This window comes from Typopeltis vanoorti, chromosome 20 (assembly GCF_054136105.1).
Source record: "Typopeltis vanoorti isolate ZY-2024b chromosome 20, IOZ_Tvanoo_1.0, whole genome shotgun sequence".
NCBI classification, from domain to species: Eukaryota; Metazoa; Arthropoda; class Arachnida; order Uropygi; family Thelyphonidae; genus Typopeltis; species Typopeltis vanoorti.
The window spans coordinates 18,482,431-18,505,913 of NC_143568.1; the positions used below are offsets into that span (position 1 = coordinate 18,482,431).

Genomic DNA, 23,483 nt, shown 5'->3' on the forward strand with positions numbered 1-23,483 from the left:
GTTACAACTGACATAATCCTCATTGTCTCAGCACTTAATCTAGATTTCTTCTTTGATCACATACTGTTCATTAAATAAAAAATATATACCCTCAACAGGTGCTGTACTTCCTGGAAGACAAATAATAAAATCTACAATATTACAAAGGTCTTGAAAATCTAGTCGTTTGTCACTCTTTTCAGAAAAAATCTGTACCATCTATCAGATACAGGAATGTTTTCTTTATTCCATGTATCCAACTGCTTCACAATTACAGATTTTATGAGGGTCCACGGATCGAATACACGAATTTCTTCTGTTTCTGTGCGTTTGACAATGTCCTCGTTCAGGCTGTCCGGTATTTCTTTCCATTCAGCTGTCTTCCTTAGTAGCACCGACTTGAATTTCTCAGTGTTTTCTAAGCTGCATTTCTACTTGTTGACATATTCTAAGCTGGTTTCATAGAAATTTTCAACTACCTAAAAAAAACTTAGCCTCATTAATTGCTCCTGAATCTGCTAACATTTTCAGTTGTTTTTTGACAAATACTTCACTTTTTCTGGACTCTAAATTATAAAACCTTTGCTAATTATTGTTTCTGATCTGGTACGTGCTGAAGAAAATATTAGTTCATAAATTTTATTTATCGTTTTCGACAGACAGTTATTTGTACGAAAATTTTGGCCATGACGCATAGTATGATAAGCAACAACAGTTTCACTTGCTGCAGTTTTAGCGCTTTCACTCTCACCTTACCATGAACGAGCTGATGTTTTTAACTGAAGCCAGAGTCTTTTCAGCATGCTTATGTTTCTGGCTCCGTAGATGCTGATTGATGTTGCTTCTGCCTCCATGAGCAAGAGTGGGGAAAATGGATATTACAATGTTGGCATACCACTTTTGTTCCATCACTACACAGCTTGTCCAGTTTAATAAATTTGATTTCTTTCTGGAGATCGTCATTAAAACTCCAGTTTCGCCTCTTTGATATTGCAAGGATAGACTTAAAGCTTTTAAAAAAATATGACATTTAAACCACCGGCACAAAGCCACCGGTTAGCATACAGGCAAAACAAAAACTAACACTATAGAAAAATAGACGCCGCATCTGAGACACGCAGTGTTGCCAACATATTTTTTATTTTCTCTGAATAAATCACTGCAGATATCAATATTTAGTATCGAACAATGCCACTCGATGTTATTACAAATTACTGGTATCCATGATATTAATATACAATTATAGGTTAGGAATAATAATTTATGGTTGATTAAAATATATTTATAGTTTTTATTAAAAACGGGAAAACTGATATTTTTTATTAAAACGACGGGACGGCTATGAAATATGAAAAAAAAAAACGGTACTGTCCCGTTCAAAACGGTACATATGGTCAGCCTATTCATAACTTTAGTTGCTTCGCAATTTCAAATCAACAAGAAAATAATGTTGTTATTCTTCTTACACATTGTTATTGCATTTCGTGTTTTTTTTTTTCGCGTGCAGGTGGCGTGTAATTGTCCGGTGTTTGCTTACTCCGATTATCTAGGTATGTTTGTAAGAAAAGAATAATTTCTTTAGCTGTGTTTTAGTGTTTTTATTTTTATTTCCATTTACAGTGGCGGGAATAGCTTATTGTTCCAAATTTTGTTTGGTGAGAACATTGTAGTTGGTAAGTGCTACTATCTCCATCATATTCCTATATAACGATGGTAATGTTGTCATGGAATCGCTGTTGAGCACGTGGTTTCAAAGTTGCTAAATTTTGTATGCTGTTTTCAGTAATTCAAATATGAATATTAGTTTTGATTTGGACTTTATTCTACAGCCTTTGCTTTTAATGAAGAGCTTGATATACATGAGCACGTTTGCAAGAGATCCATTTTAGGACCTTAGGCAAATTGTTAATGCGATGGCTTAAAATACGGTAACGGAGGCCACATTTTAACACCCTAAGGCAAATTGTTAATGCGAGGGCTCAAAATAATTCGAAGCCACATATTTAACTCGATGCGAAACCCAATGCCTTTATCGTAATCCTTTTGATCAAGTATATTTGTCAACATTCCAGTATACATTGAAATCTTCTGGCACATTTATGATCGCTCATTTTCTATTTCCCAACAAGCTTTTTGATCCTTAAACCTTTTTATTGCATTTAATTACTAAAGAAAGAGCCAAACGGCTTCATTTCGGCGATGTAAAATTACACAGAGAGAATGGATATTAAATCCAACATTATTTCAAAAGCGAATGTGTTTAGAAACTATGAAAGTTTAGTAAAAAAAAAAAAAAGTTAAGGCAGCTCGGGGATGCCGAAGATTGTATTCTCGTAAGTCTCAGACCAACTTTCGTATGAAAGTTGATCTGAGAAGTGTATTTCTCTAAGCTAATCATTCGCCGATTCTTTTAGCTTTTGGAACATCATTTCGTGTCAGAAATCATTTACCAAACATGGGTGGTTTGTTGTGGAAATATTACAAAATAACAAATATAACTCAATGAACAACCTTAATGGTTGTTCATTGAGTTATATTTGTTATTTTGTAATATTAATTTTGTAATAAACGCTGTACTTTTTTTTTTTTTTAACTGATTTACAGATTTTGTGTGTTTCCTTATATCGTCAAGAGACATTGTTTTGTAATTGGATGTACACTTGTTTTTATGTTTTTAATGTTAAAGTTATCAGCTTAACATTGTGGACATTGGGAAAGGGGAAAAAATTGCATTTGCAACTAATTCAGCTTCTCATCCATCCAGTGTCTTAGGATATTTTCATTAACTAAAATTAAAATGCATATTACTACTGATTCCCCTGAATAATTTTAGTACTTTTTGTTTTTGTTAACATATCTGATATCGCAAGATACCAGATTGATTATATGTTAATACAAAACAGGTACAGAAACAGTGTAAAAAGGATATCAACATATCCAGGAGCTGATATTGACTCAGACCATAATTTGCTTGTTATGGAATTAAGAATACGATATAAGAAAATAAACAAAGGTAAAAAGCAAGAAAAGGTGGAACCTAGAAAAACTCAAAGGAGATGCAGGTAGGAAATTCAGAGAAGAACTAGAAAATAAAATAAGGAACAAAGAGAATATATCTGAAGAAACTATGGATGTTAATGCAAAATGGAATCAACTGAAAAACTTGAAACAGCTGCTGAAGAGATGGATTTTGTGGAAGGGAAAAGAATTAAAAAGCCATGGATTACAAATGAAATGATAAGAAAAATGGAAGAAAGAAAAAGATGGAAAAATGTAAACATTGAAGAGGGAAGAAGAAAATACAAAATATTAAATAATGAACTGAGAAGAGAAACTGATAAAGCAAGAGAGGAATGGTTAAAAACAGAATGTAAAGAAATTGAAGAAATTGAAAAAAGGGAGCAATATGATAAAATGTTTGAAAAAGCAAAAGAAATTACAAATATTAAAAAAAGCATAAGAAATCTGCCATTAGAAGATAAGCAAGGAAAACTGATTTATGATATTGAAATACAGGGTGAAAGATGGAAGGAATACATCGAAGAACTTTATGCAAAAAATGAAAGACCAACAAAAATTGAATTGGAAGAGCAAAATGAAATCTCAACAGAAGAAAGAGGTCCTGAAATACTAAAGAGAGAAGTAGAAACAGCAATTAAGGAATTAAAAAGTGGAAATATGGAGGGAGTGGATGGAATACCTAGTGAAATCCTAAAACAACTGAAGAACAAAGGTATAACAGAAACATGGAAACTCTGCAACCTCATTTACAAAACAGGAGTATGGCCTAAAGATTTCACAGAGAGCATTATTATACCAATTGAAAAGAAAAGCAATCCTGCTAAGTGCAGTGACTACAGAACTATAAGCATACTCTCACATGCCTCCAAAGTGCTGCTAAGAATATTAAATCAAAGATTGTATAATAGAGTGGAGTATTTTCTGGGGGATGATCAATTTGGATTTAGAAAAGACAGAGGAACCAGAGATGCAATTGGAGTAATGAGGACCATATGCAAAAGGAATATAGAAGTAAATAAAGAAGTTTATATTTGTTTCATCGACCTTGAAAAAGCATTTGACATGATGAAATGGGAAAATCTGATGAAAATATTATGCAAAATAGGTTTAGATTGGAGAGACCGAAGGTTAATAGTTGAATTATATATGAACCAGATGGCCATAATAAAGACAAAAGTAGGAAAAACTAAAAAATGTGTGATTGGCAGAGGTGTAAGACAGGGATGCTGCCTGTCACCGACGCTCTTCAATATATTTGCAGAAGAAATGATAAAAGAAACATTTTATGAAGAGGAAAGAGGAATCACTATTGGAGGAAGAACAATACAAAATATTAGATTTGCAGATGATCAAGCAATATTAGCTAATACCAAAGATGAACTACAACACCTATTGCAAAAATTTGAAAATATATGCAAGAAATATGGTATGAAAATTAATTCAAAGAAAACAAAAGTGATGAGAGTCTCCAGAAAACCAGGAAGTATCAAGGTGATGATGAATGGAGAAAGTGTAGAGCAAGTGAGACAATACAAATGCCTTTGTAGTATAATACAAGAAAATAGAAAATGTGACATGGAAATAAAAGAAAGAATTAACAAAGGAAAATATGCCTTTTATAGGAAGAAAAATTTGTTTATTAATAAAATGAATAAAAATCTAAAGAAAAGGCTTATTAAGTGCTATATTTTGAGTATGACCTTATATGGGTCAGAAACATGGACAATTAGGAAGAAAGAAGCTAAAATGTTAGAGGCACTTGAAATGTGGTTATGGAGAAGAATGGAGAAAATAAAGTGGACTGAAAAAATCACCAATGAAGAAGTATTACAAAGAGTTGAAGAAGAAATTATTGGAATTTATTAAAGACCATAAGAAGAAGAAAGCATAACTGGATAGGACAAGTATTAAGAGAAAACAGCCTACTGAAAAGAATGATAGAAGGGAAAATTGAAGGAAAGCTACCAAGAGGAAGAAGACGACTAATGATGCTTGATGATATAATGGGAACAAGAAGATATCAGGAAATGAAGGAGGCTGTTTCCTCTTCATTTCCTCTTCCCTCAATTTCCTCTCAGACAGAGGAAATTGGGAGAAGAGAATCTGCTGAGTTATACCATTGGACCTGTCAAGAGACAGAACACTAATGATGATGATGAACATAGCAGCTGCTAGAAACAAAAGAAAGTACAAAAATAATTCAGGGGAATAATCAGTAGTAATATGCATTTTAATTTTAGTTATAGAAAACATTCTAAGGCATTGGGTCAATGAGGAGTTAAATTAGTTAATATGGAACATTGCATTCATTGGGAGAACCACATGTCAAAGATTTCTGTAATGATGTAAAATTTCACCAAGATGTCATAAGTAAATGATTACCCTTTAAGTTTAAACGTTGCCTAAAATGCAACATTTAGACTTCTTTAGGACTGGTGTATACAGATTTGGTTATCTGGATTTTTGGTGCATGAGGAGATGCAGAAGGTAAGCAGTCACATATCTACCATATTTAACTAGAAAAGTTAATTATGGTAAATATGTGATTTTTTTTTAATGTGATTCCCATGGCCTTAGCCCACCCACATGTACTGTGGGTGGTTGTTTAGATGAGATTTTTTTTTTTGTTATCAATTTTATATTTTTTTTGTAATTTTTTAAATTTATTTTTACAAAGTTCTGAAACTTTGCTCTAGAGACCAAACAGGGAACTCTTTGAAGCCACTTCAGATCTCCAGTAAGTGAAGCGATGGCCTCACATCAGTCAATGAAATTCATCCCACCTAAAATTGAATTAGTTAATATGGAAAAATTGCATTCATTGGGAGAACCATGTACCAGAGATTTCTGTAATGATGGGGGATTTCTGATATGATCGTGACTTTAAATTGGTATGATGAGTGTATCAGATAAGTGCAATGGAAATATTTCATCAAGTAGTAGAAGCATGGTAATGAGAAGTCAACATGAAAGTTGTTAGTATTGCTAATATGTATTTGCAGGGATAAATATCTCATAATAGGTTCACTCCTTGGAAGTCTGGAATTATATCAAGCCTAAGGTTTTTTTTTTTTTTTTGTGATTAGTTTCTCTTTTCTCACTTTCAATAATAGAATACCAGTTGTATTTATATTTATTTTATTATTAGTTGGGTATCTCTCTAGTGTCCCAGGACTCATTACAGGAGGTTCACTCTAGCTCATGCATTGCCTGTCATCCTTTAAATTCATTCTCCATCACTATACTCAGCCACTTGAGCCAGCCATGTCCTCATGCAACTATGACTAATAAGATCCCTTTTGTTATCCAGCTCTAGTTAAACCCAGAAATTATAGAGAAATTTCACTACTTAGTTTTCCAGGTAAAAGTTATTCAAGCATGTTTGAGAAAAGGCTAAGAGAAATTATGGAAAGAAAACTTGGAGAAGAACAGGCTGGGTTCTGGCCAAAGGCAATGTCAAGATCAGATTTTTACTTTTAAGACAGATGGTAAAGAAATCATCAGAATGTAACAAGGATCTCTAAGTTATGTACATCAGGAAAATTCATACAAGAGGTCAAGAGAAAAGAAGCTGTTCAAAATGTCCTGGTTAGGTTATATGGTATAAATTGGACATTACATAGTCTCTACTTAAGTTGCGTAGTTAGAATTACAGGAAGATGGTTCGATGTAAAATCAGGTGTTAGACATGAATGCACACTACAAGTCCACTGCAAATCTTCCAGATTTGACCAGATTGATAACTGATGTGACAAATTTGATATGAAAATCATGAGTAAAAACACAAAATCCATGGTAATAGGCAGGAACATGGAAAATATCAGCTCTATCCTGAACAGAGAACTTAGAAGATGGCAAATTCATTATGAAGATAGATAATAGAATAAGCTGGTTTTTACTAAAATAAGAGCCAAAAGGCTTCAGTTTGGCAATGCAAAATTATATATAAATCAAGTGGATATTAAATCCAGCATTATTTCAAAGCTGAATGTAGAAACTATGAAAGTTTCGTATGAAATTTGAATAAGTTGGTATTCTGGTGATTATCTAGTTGAATAAATTTATATGGAATAAGAGAGAAATTAGTCAAAACATTAAACTAGTTGTATACAAAACAGTATTCAAATTAATTTTAATTATGGATCTTAGAGTTCGATTTAAAATAAAGCCATTAATCAGACTAGAGAAAGAGAGATGAGGTAAGAGTGTTGTGGAAAATTAGATGACTGAACAAATGGCATTAATGGTAGCATCTGAAGATGTTAGGATACAGGAATGTATCAGCAAAACAGGTGTTTGATACCTATTGATTCAAATACCGGTGGAAGAATTACTTGGGAAGAATAACCTTGAGTACTGATGGTCATAAGGTTATAGAAACAGATAAAATAGTTATGTTACTGAGTGACCAGTATACAAGGGTATATTAAACAAGTGAGGTTAATGCTGTGACATAGACATGTAGGAACAGAGGTGGATGAACCGGAGATTCTTAGGATATTGCACTATCTCAATTTAAATGCATCTGTGGGATTTGATGGGATATCAATTCTCAATTTGCAGGAATATGCAAGGGAACTGGCAGTGCCTCTGACTGTGCTCTTTAATTTAAGTCTCAGCTGTTGTGGAGTTCCAAGGGAGTGGAAAGAGGACAAAATAATTCTCATGCATAAGGGAGGTTCTAAGACTGCAGTAGCAAATTACTTTGTGAAGGGTCAGTCATGGCTTAGTAATTTACTAACTTTTTATAATAGAGTGACAGCTGGGTTGGATAGAAGAAATGGCTATATGATGGTTCTACTGAATTTTGCAAAGACTTTTGACTGAATACCACGTGGAACTCTGTTATGCAAATTAGAATAAATGGGGATGGATATGACACTGGTTATGTGGATAAGAGGGTTGCTGCTGGACAAATATCAGAAAGTTGTATATGGAGGAGCAGAATGTAGGTTGAAACAGATGAATAGTCCTATGCCCAAGGTTCAGTGCTAGGACCACTGTTGTTTAATTTGCACATAAAGGAATGGAAATATTCATTTTTTTGCTGATGCAAAATTAGGTATAGTAATAGTGAATGAAGGCAATGTGGAGAGTTTGCAGGCTGATTTAAATAGGCTGCCGGTATGGAGAAAATATAGGTGTCAGTTTAATGTGGAGAAATGTAAAGTTATGCATCTTGGGATAAATCAATTACAAGCTGTGTACCACATTGATGAAACTGTACTTCAGGAAATAGATAAAGCTAGGGATTTAGGCATGATGGTAGACAGAGTTGAAATTTAGAGGACATATTGCTAAGGTAGCTCATAAGATTACTTGGTTATTGAAAAACACACTAACAAGTTTAGATAAGGAAGTTGTTATTCCTCTATTTAAGGCCCTGATACCTACATCTATATTACTGTGCTCAGATCTGGTCTCCTGGATTCAGAGCTGAGTAGCCAGGATGGTGAGTTGTCTGTGGACTGCAAAAGTTGGTTGATAGGCAAAAAAACAGGGGATATAATATAAACATTTAGTTACTTATAGCGGTTTATAGGATTAATGCAGGGAAAATGTTTTAGCACTTGGCTGGGTGGAGGAGGAGCAGAACAAGAAGTCACCCCTGGAAGTTGAGTAAAAGTGCGATTAGTATGGGTCCTATGACTAGATTTTTCACTTGGAGAGTTATGAGAGAATGGTTAGCACTTTGTTAATGGGTTCAAGGAGAGGGTATGATAGATTGCATGGATAGTTTGGGTCTCCTGTGATGAGTTTTTAGACCCCATAGAGCCATTACAGTAACAATAATCATTCAAGGATGGTAAGCAAAGACATAGAGGAAGACCAAGGACTAGGTCAATTGATGCAGATGAAAAATTTGGAGGAAAATTATTCATATGAGGTTAATAATAATAATCATGCATTGTCATAGTGTCCTGTAGATCCCTTGAGGATTCCTATGAAGGATTTGAATCCTGATGTATCAAGCGATTTGAAAAAATGCTTCATCATGACTTTTGAACAGTCTTTGATGTGTTGTTAACATGTGTTCTTAAGCAAACAGCACCTTTATTATACTTTATTTTAAACTTTATTGTTATCCTTGTATCCATATGAAATAGAGAATGGATGAGTTAATTTTGATGCAACTAAATACACTGATGTCCAGAACCAATGGACGAACACTCTTTCTGAAGATTACAACTGTAAATTCAGATGAATCAGTTTGTGGCTATTTGTATAGCTGATGATTTCGAGTAGAAAATGGGTACATGTTGAGATTTTTAAATAACGTGCAAAGGGGGTCATGTAGTTACACTCAACATGATAAAAGACAAAAGGCCACACTAAGCAAATTGTATTTGAAGGAAGCTCATTTTTGTAAAGGAATAAAGTTGCAAACTTGGATGTTTTGTCATGTCTGAAAGAGATCATCTAGATTTCAGTAGGAGAATAATTATTGGAAAGATTGAACTTCTTAAAATTTTTGCCAATTTGGGAGAGAGGGAGCTGGCAAAAATTCTTAAGAAGTTCAACATTAAAACTTATTTCACTACATTGCCTAAACTTCGCTCCATACTTAGTACACCTAAAATAAATAAAACATCTCCCTCTTCAGTATCCAGGAGTTAAGATCATTTGTGAATGTGGCAAACCATACTACTGTCAGACTGCTAAATCTGTGCTTTTACGTATTGAAGAACACAAAAGAGACATATCCTACAATAGGACCTCAGCCAGCGCTCTCTCAAGCCACATCCTTTTCTCTATAAACTCCGACGAAGGCTGCCAACATCTCATAGACTGGTCTCAAACGTCCAATATACATACTTGTTATGATGAACTCAAGAGAAGGATACTTGAATCTAAAAAATTACCCTCGATTCAACCCATATGAATAACAGCCTCAGCTACAATTTATCTGATGCGCACATCTCTACTGTCCAATATTGGCACACTCGCGATAGCTCACGCACGTAGCTTTCTTCAATTGGAATTTCAGCACGTATTCTTTTTTAAACTGTACTTCACTTTTCTACATTAGATCTGTTGTTGTTATTTTACAATGTTTCTGTTATTTTTTATAATTCTCTGTATGACACCTGAGGAAGTTGATTTTTTCAACAAAACTAATAGTGTCTCACGATTAAACCTTATTCTTTTTTAATCTCTTAATTTAAACCGTGTTAATATTTTCTCTCTCTCTCTCTCTTTTACACAGACACACACACAGTGTGTGTCTGTGTAAAAAAACCAAGTTTATAAAATTACTTGGTATCCTTAACACACACACAGACAAAATAAAGTTAAGAAAGATTAGCAGATTTAAAAAGCACTATCTCCCATAAAGAAGATAGACATAGCCCATCAGATCTGTTTAAGTTGGCTATCCTTCTAAAACCACACAATATTAGAGTAGCATTCAAGCCGGTCAATACTATTCGGAAATTTTTAAGATCACCGAAAGACCCTTATCCTTTCTACAAGTACTCTGGAGTATATAATATAACTTGCTCCTGTGGTGTTAGTTACATTGGTCAGACCTCTAGAAGCTGCAAAACGAGACAGAAGGAGCACATTGACTATGTTAGAAACAACAGACAAGATATTTCAGGCCTTTCTTCCCACTTTGCCTCTACCAACCGTCTTATTCAGTTGGATAAGAGTCATATGCCCTATATAGAAGAGAACTACCATTCAAGGAGGCTGCTATGGTCGCCCGTTCAACAGGAAACCTAAATAAGAATCAAGGTGTAATCCTACCAGAAATTTGGAAAACTTTAATTAGATCACTAAACATCAAAGAAATGAACTTTCATGCCAATTACATTATGTCTCGTAACAAATAAATCATGTTCCCGAGACACGCGCATTTTCTCGCACAATACTAATTTTGTATGAATTAGAACTGTCAGTTAAAACCTAGTCTGTTACCTTCATATTGCTTACCAATTGTATCCCTGACGATGCTGATAGCAAAAATTGGTGAAACTAGTAGGACAAAACATTAAACTCACTTGACTAACATTCATAAAAAAGTGTTATAGGTTATTATACAAGTAGTCAAGAAAAGAAAATCACACAGTATGAATGATCATTGTCAGCTCTATTGCTGTGAGAGATTACTGCATTTCTTATTGAGGCTCTTTGACCATCTGTTTTTGGCCATTATCTTCATGTACCCTGTTTTGTTACTGAATTAAACTTATTTATTTACAAGTTTTGTGGGTGTTTCTTTCACATCTCATATCAGACTGCTTCTCATTGGATTGTATATTCATGATAATATAATTTTTCAGTTGTGATTTTTTTTTTCTTTATTCTTTAATTTATAGAAACAATTGTAGTCAATAAGACTTTTCTTTTTTCTTGTTCTTCTCTGCCTGTGAATCTGTGCACATCTTTATGTTGAAACACTGTGTCAGCGATGATTGTCATGAATATAAATCCAGCCGGCACTTACCATTATTAGGATTTCCCTTTTCTCCAAATTTTCCCAAAAGATTTCTCTATGCCTGGAATTCATCACCGAATGGATCTCCAACAAGGACTGGCTTTTCCATTTCATCTTTGTCAGTTGCCTTCTCTAATGACTTGAAAAATTCCTCCACTAATTGAAAACATAACAAATAATATTTTCTTCAGGTATTAGAAAGTTTAATGCCAGCTTCCCTTGCTAGTATAGATTTTGTGCTGTCATCTGCATAAAATAAATATCAGGAATCTTGGCATGGACACTTGGTGGGGGGAGGAAGGGGATCTTTTCATATCAAGTTGCACATGCAAGACATATTATATTAGTACCATCTGTAGGTAAGATTTGTGTAGGAAAGTACGTGTTGATATTTTTCTGGAAAAGTGTTGGTTTGATTTTTGGGAACACTTTGTGAGAGAACAGAGTCAGATGGAATAGAAGAGGAGTAGTATGTTTGAGTTTTTTTTGAGCATGTTTAACTAAAAAGGGTTGTTGAGCAGCTGCTTATACTTTGATAGATTTAAAGGAAAGCAGATGAATGATGGATACTAGTTTAGTGTATTAGTGTTCATTAAAGTTCATGTACCTGCAGAAAAGAACAGATCATTTAACATATCACATTTGAAGAGAAGTAACAAGACAGGAATAATCTATCTGCCTTCCTCCGGGCAGGGCAAATAATTTTAGTAAATTTTTATGCATCATCCCAAACGTGTGAAAGTGTTCTTAAAGTTGGGTGATTTGTACAGAATTATTAGCAAGATGAATGGGAGAAAAGTATCATCTTGAGCAGAAAATGATGCCTGGTTTTATAGAGGCTGAGCCAGCTATTCGTGTGATGTGACCAGGAAAGGCTACTGAATGTCAGTCCAAGAAAAGAGATATGATTATGGTGATTTGTATATTATTGAAGTTAAGGAAAGGTGAATCAGATCTTCTATTCAGAGAAAGAAGGCAAGACTGCATTTTGCTACAGTGACTAAGTTTACTTTATCCCATAAATGAATAGTATAGAGATCACTGTTCATGGTACTGTTTGTAGAAGATTTTGAAGCTGGATGTTTGTGCATTGCAGGGTTTGTCTAATGAGCAGGAGGGACAGAGTGTACTGTCATCAGTATAACTAGATAGAATTATTGGTCAATGAGAGTGCATATATTTGTAGGAGACACAGAGTAACTGAGCCCAGAGATATTTCAACATAGAAGAGAGGAAGCTCATTATAACACAGTTGTGTTAGAGAGAAACTTGATTACTAACCGTTTACAGATAACATAAGGTAGACCAAAGGATGGCAGGTTGACTGAACAGGCCGCTATGCCATTTGTGATCGGATGCTGTAGAAATGTGAAGAGCAACAGTATAGCTTTTTCCAAACTTTTCTATTACTGATTTCATTCCAAGAGTCGTAAGGTGATTGTAATCAGTCTTCCACTTTTGTTTGACAAAGAGGTTTTCAGCGTAGACAACCTTTGAAGCATCATATACATACATATATATATATATATATATGTGTGTGTGTGTGTGTGTGTGTGTGTGTGTGTGTGCATGTTTGTATTTTTATGGCAGTTTATTCTATATTAAATGCAAATTTCACTTGCATATTTTTATTATATTTTCCTTTAGTGTATTAAAACTTTTCTGTTTTGTGCAGCACAAGTTTTACAGAACCTGGGTAACTAACAGAACGTGATAGTATTATCTTGCATTGATTTTGCCATTGAAGAGCACCACTGTCAACCTCTATGCATGTGACTGTCTGCATTCTTGGGGGTCATTTTATTCCTGTTTTCACTGATTGTGTATTGTTAAAGTGCCTCTGATAATGCTTTCCTGAGCTAGAAAAATGTTAACTTCTAAATTATTAGTTTTATTGAGTAAATTATTTTGCATTCCAGCTTCTACATAGCTTTCTGTTCCAGAAAGTTTGACAAGAATAAAGTCTGCCAGCAACCTGAAACATAGAAAGGTAGCTGGAGTGTTTGATATTTGACACAGAAATGCCCAGATATTGAGGTACAGGTAACCCTCGTATAATGCACTACTTATACAACATGGTTTCGATATAACGCGGTCTACAAATTGTAGTGACCATTTTTCAATGCGGTGCTTATACAATGTGGTTTTGATAAAAACACGGTCTACAAATTATAGTAACCCTTTATCTTTTCATATATTTTTCACCGCACGACTTAAAAATAAAATTTTATATTCGTTAAATTTGCCCTACATCGTGCATGTAGTTATAAGTAGCAATTAGGGGAAATACCCCTTTAGCACACATGTACATCAGTTGTTTATTGTATAAAGTGTTTATTGTTGAAAGTTGTCTTCGTTTTCTGCCAGGAAAGGCATTAAAAATCATAAGTATGTTTATCTCAAGCTGAGCACTTTATTTTCTGGCGTGTTACATACAATATGTAATGCTTTTTTATGTAAAAATTTTATTTTTATAGTAATAGCCACTTAGAGGGCTTTTGCGATATGATTGAAAACGAAATTAGTGAATTAATTGATGGGGAAATAGATTTAAATTAGGAGGAACTAGTATTAAATTAGGAGGATGACGTCGGACTAAATGACGGGGAAGTTCTGCTGAAGATTCTGATTGTGATGAATCCGTTAAAGATTTCAGTTTAAAGCCATTAGCAGAAGGATTGGACTTGGCAAGAAAGTTAGGATGTTATTTTACGGATAATGATCTCTCAGTGGAGCGCTCTGGAAAATTTGTTTAGCTCCATATTATGAACTTAATAAAAAATTGCAGCATAGTGGTAAGCAAGGTCTTATTACTGACTTCTTGATAACTAAACCAGCTGTTATGTCGTTGTTATATTGTTGTTTCTCTCTAATTTCTTATTTTTATATACCTCATTAACCTCTATTATCTTTTCTTGTGTGTAACCTAACTAGATTCTACCTAGGGATATTTCCTGTTCAAATACTGGCAAATTTGTATTTTTATTGCACCAGCCAGTATCCTATAATAGGAATTTATTCAAGTTCAGGGAAATATTCCTAGATTCACAGGCATGCACTCTAACACACAATTAAATAGATATCGGTACTTTGCAGTCGTGACCAATGATCTATTACTTAAACATATATATCTAAAATTTTTCCTGCTATGGTTCTAATTTTATAAGTAGTAATTTGATATCTCGAATTCAGGCATGACTCAGGCATATGCAATAAAATATGTTTATTGGAATTAAATGACAATTACAACAGAATTGAATCAAATTACTAAAAACTTCTAATTCTCTTGTTAAGTTAAATCTCATGCTAAGATAGTTGAACAATTCTAAATTAATCAAGTTCACCTAGACAGATCAAATTGTTAATCACACAGAACAATAGAAAGCAATGACAATATTACACAAAATTAAGATTCTCTCATGCATGCTATTCATAACAACATATTAAACAACTTGTTGCTATCTCAGTTAAGGTTATCTACCAAACAAAATACACTTATTACTTCAGTCACATGCAATTAGATTCGTTCCTGACAATTCCTTGTTCAACAGAATTTGCTGTCTCCAAATACGAAATCTTATCAAGGTTCTCTAAGGATTGTCCACATTACTTAATCAAACATAAATTTCAATCTTCTATCACTTCCGTAACGTATAACAAAGATCTCTACATTACCCAGTTCTTTCTGAAGGTCTATTAACTACCACGTGTTGTTCTGGTCATCCTTCGATCGGCTATCTCAGCGCCTGCTTTTGGCTATGTTGTCCTTTCTACTGCTGCCGGACTCGAACTATTTTCTTCCGCTACCGAGGGCTATCTCCACTCCTTTCCGATGGGACGGACATCCAGTGGCTGGCACAATTTCTGCATAAGCTGATGATTCGCGTACGGCTCCACGTGGAATCTTGTTCAGCATAATCAGGAAAACGACCTGCTGTCTGACATCATAGAATCCTGGCTCGTCCTTTATCTGACCACCGGTCAAGAATCCTTGAGATGAAATCCAGAACAAAAAGCCCTGCAATATGGCACGCATTGCCTTATATTCTATGTTCTAGTGCCCTCTTTTTGCTGTATCCTTTTTTTTCGCACGACCCTTAGTTTTAATGCCCTTAAGATGATCCTTACTCTCCCTATTGCTGTTAAGTGCTGTCTTTGAGGAAAGTGCACGTACGTTATTTTCCGCGTATGCTGTAGCCTCCGGCGTTACGACCGATACGTGCGTTTCAGACGCGACCTTTGCATTGTTACACACTTACTGTCTGGCGATTTACGTTATTTGAGATAGCTTAATAGGACACAAATTTAACCTATTATTTCTTTTACAGAATCATTAATCTGACATAATTCTCTAGTTTAGTTTTCCGTTTCTGACTACAAATATTTCTAATACAATTCACATATTAATATGCATTCTCTTATACAACAAACAAGGTCTTATTACTTTCTGCTGGTGTGCAGGTATTATCTTAAATTAGTTAGAATTTTCAGGTTAGATTCTGAATGAACAACTTCTTAGAAAATCTTTCATTCAGCATCTAACACAGCCGAAGTATGCAATGAGAATTATACAAATGATGTCCAAGAGATTTCAAGTGATGACGATGCCCGGCCACTCGTAAATAAAGAACATCTACGAAATGTTAGTTTTGAAGACAGTGATGACGATTAAAATATGCACTTTATTTTATTTTGCCAAAAACATTTATGCATTATGTGAATGAAGTTAATGTAAAATTTGTAATTTTTATAAGTTTATACTGTACTATGTATTTGTTTCATAGTTTATATGTTTTCTTAATGGATATATCATTGTTGTTTATATAATAATAATAATAATAAAAAAATTTTGGAACATAACCCTACTTTTTCTATGTGATCTGAGGCTCTCATAAAGTGATTTATATAACCCGGCATTTCTGTGGAACCTAACATCTGCATTATACAAGGGTTACCTGTATATAACTTCATTGGCTGCACAGCATAATTCAGAAATCTTGTTAGGAAGTTGAATTTTGAACGATTGGATTGCCCCCCCCCCATATGATCCATCTATATATAAATAGGGAAAGAAATAAAACTTAATACGAGAATTATTGAGGAATTTACCTAGTGAATGTTCTATGTAAAATTTATGGAAGCATATTTCAAAAGAAGCTAAGAATAATATAAAAGAAACTTGTAGAGGAACAAGCTGTGTTCAGGCTGGATATGTGTTGTCAGGATCACATTTTCACTTTATAACAAATAGTTGAATATGATGGACATATAATGAGTAACTGAGTTTTTTGTAAATCTGGAAAAGCATATTACAGTCTGTCAGGTAAAAAAAAAATCTTTTCAAAAAAGATGAAATTATATGGAATAAATAAAACACATAGTCTATACTTAAATTGTAAGTGAGCAGTTAGAATTGAAGAGTTACAAAATGATAGTTTGATGGTTTGATTCTAAGAGATGGGTTCTCACTATCTCCAATGTTATTCATCATCTGCATATATCATATTATAAAAGAAAGTGGTATTATACATGATATCAGAATTTGTGATAAGAAACTTAGTTCCTTATTTTATGAAGAGAATGTTTTACTCCTGAACAAGTGGTGCAAGTCTCCAGGATTTTTAATTAAATTGAATAATTTAGTTTAAAATTTGTGTGAAATTTCACATGAAATCAGCAAATAAAATGGCCCAAACTATGAAAAGCAATTACATGGAAAGCTAAAACTTCATGGCTGACCTATAGAAGAATTGAAATATTTCAGATATTGAGACACAATTTTTAGGGTTGATGGTAAACTAAATATGGAGACAGACCATATAAAAAGGAAAGCTGGTGCAGTATGGAGCCAGTTGAATAAATTTATATGGAATAAGAGAGAAATTAGACAAAATACTAACCCAGCAGTATATAAAACAGTGTTCAAACCAGTTTAAACTTGTGAATCTGAGAGTTGGGAAGACTGGAGACCACAGATATGAGAGTTCTGAGAAAAATTAAGGGAGTGAAGAAATTTTATCAAATGGCAGAATTATTGAAAAAATGAAGATATTAAGGATGAAGGGACATTATTAGCATTCAAGCACGTGTGAGGAACGCTAATCTAAGGGTGTATGGTTACTTAAACAGAATGTGATAAGAAATGCTAATAAAACAGTTGTTTGATGTCAGGATAACAGGAAAAATACCCAGAAGGCCACCTAGATTCTGATCTAGGTGAATTGATGCAGTCACAGGTGTCCCAGAAGACAAAAATATAAGACAGTGTTCAAACTACCATATATTTTCACGTATAATGCGAATTAGAAATTTTTTTGAAAACTAGCCCTAAAATGCCATGTCCACGTATAATGCGATCTATTAATCTTGTTCCTAACAATATGAATTAACGAAAGAAACATTTATTTTAAAACAAAATGTCAAAATCCTTTAAATTCTTCTTCATCTTTTGAGTCATCAAACATTTAATTTATAAATTCATCTGTAGGCATTGCGTTATCAGTGTAGCAGTTGTCGTCATCGACATCATGCTCTCCATTTTGTTGTGCGTCATCCTCGCTTTCGTATATGACGTCATCTTCGGATCAATCCATTGAATTACTTATTCCACATTTAAGAAATGAGCGTTGAATCATTTCAGATGGTATCGAATCCCAAGCTTCTTTAACCCAGCTGGTGACTAGGGTGATCTCAGGCTTCTGAAAATTCCCACCCTTTGTCATCTTCACCAAACCAGATGACATCGATTCTCTCCATTTTTCACATAAGTGATCTTTAAATGGCTTAATCAAGCTGACATCAAGTGGCTGCAAAACGGAAATTAGACCACCCGGGTGACTGCTAGGTCTGTACGTAGCTCATGTGCTTTCTCTTTGCTTGCCTCTGTTAAATGCGCCTGGAACATATCCCAGACTAGCATGCTTTGTTGACATAACAAGCTGCCTGGACGTATGTTCCATACTTGATCCAGCCACAATTGTACACCTTCTTCATCCATCCAACCTTTCTGATTGGCGCGAACAAAGACACCTGGTGGAAATTTCATATGCTTCGGAATTGTCTTCCTTTTAAATATTACTGTCGGCATTAATTTGGTTCCGTCTGCATGCATGCTAGAACAACGGTAAAATGTGTTTTTTCATGTCCCGTTATTTTTATGAGGACACTCTTTTTACCAACTGAGTTTACTGTTCGATTCCCAGGCATATCAAAGTACATGTACGTCTCATCCATATTGTCTATTTGGGAAAGTTCATATCCGTGACACTTCCGTAATTTTATGATAAATTTATGGAAGGACTCCACTTTTTCTTCAAGCTGCTTTGGTAACTTCTGCGCAATTTTTGTTCGGTGTCGTAATGTTAATGCTTTGCTTTCCATAAATCTGTTGCACCACCTAGGCGAAGCAAGAAAAGATGAAATACCTTGAATTTACCATTCTTGAGTTGTAGAGCTCGAAAAAAATGAATCGAATTTCTTGTTACTCTAATGCCATCTTGTCGTTGCGTCAAAATCCATTCATTTAGCTCTTCTTCGAGTTCTGGAAAGGATGCTACATCTCCATGACAGGCACATTTCGTTTTGGAGATTTTTTCAAGACTGTCTTTTTGCTTATGCCCAAGTCTAATATTACTCTCTGCTACACCAAATTCTCTCATAGCAACACTGTTATTATGTTCTGATGCAAACTGCACGACATGCAATTTAAATCTTGTTTCAAAAGATGAACGTTTATGTTTCTGTTGGCTCATTTTCAGGCTAGGTTTGTTTAACGAATAATATTTAAAATGAACTGTGGTTAAACTGATATAACTGTGCTAATATCCCGCAAAGGGGGTGGGATATTAGCACTACTTGCATTACTAGCTTTATGCGCAGATACGATGCGCGCTCGTTCGCCGAATGTGAGTCGGTCACGTAGATTTGGTTGCATAGGCATTAGGTAGTATATATTGTGTGTGCAAGTCTAATAAGAGGTTATAATTTTTAAGATCCGCATATAATGCGAACCCCTAACTTTAGACCATAAATTTTAACCATAAATGTTTCACATTATACGCGATAATATATGGTAGTTTAAACTTGTGAATCTGAGAGTTGGGAAGACTGGAGACCACAGATACAGAATGAGAGTTCTGAGAAAAATTAAGGGAGTGAAGAAATTTTATCAAATGGCAGAATCATTGAAAAATGAAGATATTAAGAATGAAGGGACATTATTAGCATTCAAGCACATGTGAGGAACACTAATCTAAGGGTGTATGGTTACTTAAACAATATGTGATAAGAAATGCTAATAAAATAGTTGTTTGATGTCAGAATAGCAGGAAAAATACCCAGAAGGCCACCTAGATTCTGATCTAGGTGGATTGATGCAGTCACAGGTGTCCCAGAAGACAAAAATATGACTGTTTCGGAGTGCTGTCCTGTGTCAGACTAATTTGAAGAAAGATTGTTGATAGATTAATAATATAAATTTAATCATGTAGCATCATAGTATCTTGTATGTTCCTTGAAAGTACACATCAGAAATTTGATGATAATGCACACCAGAGAAAATTTACGATGAGGTCTTGATTTTTTAGTTGCACAACATACAATCTCTGTAACTTCTCTAAACTTCTGAATGTAACTGTTCATCTCAGCATATAGCATTTTTGTTAGTTGCCAAGACCACCTTTGATTTTACATTCGTAGTATGAAAGTCCAGACCTGATTTGTATTCTCTTTTTAACACATCCTTAAAATGTTCTTTGATGTATATTTCTCCTGAAGTCTACCTCTCCAGCATAACACATGCCATGAATAGAAAATTTTATATACACTTGCTTTCTTGAAACCAGGTGAAATTTTCAGCTCATGTGGAATATAGTATGTTGGACAGTGAGCAGCTGTTCAAGAGAAATGCATGAAATAACATTTCAAAGGTGTTGAGAAAAAGAGAGAATGCAAATCAGGTCTTGCTTTTATTATACAAATGAAAATCATGAAGTGGCCTACAGTAGTTACACTTGCAAGTTTACAGATTCTTCAGAGATGGTACAGTGACCATCTCATTGCAGTAAAAATAAAGGTCTCATCCTAAACCAACTGTGGTCTGCTTTTATTTAAATAAATTAAGAGAACTAAGCCCACATCAACAGTGAAGCATATCATATGTAAAACATTATGTTATAATATTTATTCCATTTTATATGTAATTAGCTTTGTTAACTTTCACAATCCTGAAGAAGTGCATAGGAAAGAAGTTGAATAAAAAAAATTGTATTTTGATATCAGGTTATGTTAATATTATGGTGAGATGGTAGAATTTGCTGCTTTTGAATGCTACCAGTAGCTGGATGGTTGACTGTTGTGACTTTGCCACCTGTGCCTGATGTGGCTGTAAAGATTATGATAACAAAGACTGAAGAGCAAAATGCCCTGTGACGGAGGCTACCTGGCAGACTTTCAAGCATGCCAAAAGTGGGAGGATAAAAAGGTGATATTAAAAATTTTAAAAACAGAACAATGCATCACCTATCAGGAGGTGAAGAGGCAGCATACAACAGTAGCAACAATTTCTGCTAAACCCTCTTGTGCTGAGAAGGCATCTGTAATGAAAGTGTCACACAGAACATTCAGAAGGTGAGATTGATGTGTATGTCAATCTAACCTTCTGAAAGATATGACTTGCTCACTATCTCTTAAAGTGAATCAAAGAGAAAAGTCAATGTGGACGCTCCTGAACACATGCCAAAAATGGATCCACTACATGAAAATCTGCTTATTGAACAATAATGGAACATACACCATTGGGGATCAAGGACATACCTCTGAACTCTTTAATAGATGGTTCGTCAACAGATAGCATGAATACCTCTACTCCCTCTCAGGAATAGAATATAAAACAATTGATATACCAAGTGGCCCTAGAGGGAGTGGAGTTTGATGAGGTGTCTTGGATATTTTTCCAGAAGAATTAAAAATGATGGATACGAGCGGTCCATGTTTATCAAAAAAGAAAAATCTAAGACTAATGAAAGCAAAACCTCTCAACATAGGGAGCCAGATGATATCACCAAAAAGAAATAATGAAAACATTCCTACAATTTAATTGTCATGAATTTTGACAAAACATTGATGACATCATGGTTTTTATTGAAGAAGTATAAACCTAATATGCTTCTGCCTACAGGAAACAACTGAAGCCAAGTAGTGATCTGACATTCTGTAATGTTGCCATCATTTGTAAGGATAGAATGGGAGGTATATATCTCCCGTCCTATATATAGATATCTGCCATGGAGGAATTGCTGTCCTTGTTCACAACCATAATCCCCTTCCAGGAAGTCCCATTTAGCACCAACATAGAAGCAGTTGCTATCTGACTCTTAGTTTGAATTATAATAACAGCATGCTACATCTACCTTCCTCCTGCCACTGATACTCTCAAGATTATGTTCATGATGTTATATTGCAGTTCCCCCCCCCCACACACACTTGTAATGGGGTATTTAAACGAATGCTACTTTGTGGGATAATGGTGCACAAAAATCACAATAAATTAAAGATACCAAGAAATTATATACTTGGTTTAATCCTTTATCCAAGTATAAGCAAACAAGTTTGCACCTGAACTATTTTCAGGACTGGGACAACACGTATATAGAAGCTTATGACTTCACATCACTTTCCTTAGTATCCCATAATGCAAAGCACACATTCTTACCGGTATGTATAACGCTATACATTATGGAAAGGGTCACTATCCAGACACTATCCTGAAAATAGTTCAGGCGCAAACTTGTTTGCTTACACTTGGATAAAGGATTAAGCCAAGTATATAATTTCTTGGTATCTTTAATTTATACTATAACCAAGTGGAAAAACTTCTAGAGTATTTCAATAATAAGGTGTGACACCTTTTGGCAACTTGTATATGAAAATATGACCTGCATTACTTCAACCTTGGTATCACCTCTGGATCTAGCTCCCACTGATGAGACCTCAATAACGGTCAAAACCAGGCTGGGTACTGGCCCTTCCCATAATGCATAGTATTATACATACCTGTAAGCATATGTGCTTTGCATCATAGGATACTAAGGCAAGTGATGGAGTCATAAGCTTCTATATACGAGTTGCCCCAGTCCTGAAAATAGTTCAGGCGCAAACTTGTTTGCTTACACTTGGATAAAGGATTAAACCAAGTATATAATTTCTTGGTATCTTTAATTTATAGTATAACCAAGTGGAAAAACTTCCAACAAATATCACAAGAAGAGTTATTGAGCATGTGCTCAACAATAGTCTCTCCTCCTTAATTTCCCTGCAGGCTGAGGTGGATTAAATAGTGAGACCAAATTGCACTTCTTATCCATGTTATTCAATAAGTTTTTCAGAATCGTATCCAGATTTAGCTGGACATCTATAGATGTCATGGCCGATTGGGATGTTAAACACAGAAAACAACCACCTTCCATATGCCTAAACATATCCCACTATTACAGCATTTGTAATAGCGGGATGTGGAAGATGGTGTTCAAACCAATTTTTGAACACTATCATTTTCATTGCCATTGACTTTACACTCTGTTCATCCTCTCTTTTTCCACTGTTTTAGCGAGAAACTGATGACAATCTATTTGGGAGCTATCACTCTCCCATGATATCCACTTTTCTTCAAGAGCAACGATGTACTACATCAGTAATATCATGGTAGAAAATTGTGCAAGATGACTTGTCCACCTGTTCCTCATTTCCTATCAGTGATTCAGTGAATTGTGTAACAGGGTGTATTATCCAAGCTGCCACAACTGCAATTCCTAGTCAGTTTCCACATTTTGCTAGACCATGGTGAAATAAACAGCAGAAAAAGAAGCCCAGAAGAAAGCTTGGAGTACTTTCTATAGATACTCTGCAACAACAAATCTAATTGCTTTCAAGCATACTTAAGCCAAAGTAAGACATATTGTTGTCAGAGCTAAAAAGAATCTTGGATCCGGTGTTCATCTTTCATTACGAAAGCAGCCAACAGTAAAAATGTCTGGGACAAAATCCA

At 34.7% G+C, this 23,483-nt stretch overlaps 1 protein-coding gene across 5 annotated transcripts in view; it reads left to right on the plus strand.

The window, feature by feature from the left end:
• Window positions 1–1,481: 1,481 nt before the first annotated feature.
• The window catches only part of LOC150095263 (regulator of chromosome condensation-like), a 165,630-nt gene continuing 143,628 nt past the window's right edge, over window positions 1,482–23,483 (plus strand). For 3 of the 5 annotated variants that reach the window (XR_016550030.1, XM_090409789.1, XM_090409793.1), the window contains exon 1: window positions 1,541–1,652. The gene's annotated coding sequence lies outside the window, so the exon portion shown is untranslated. The other 2 variants (XM_090409791.1, XM_090409792.1) reach the window with 2 other exon arrangements.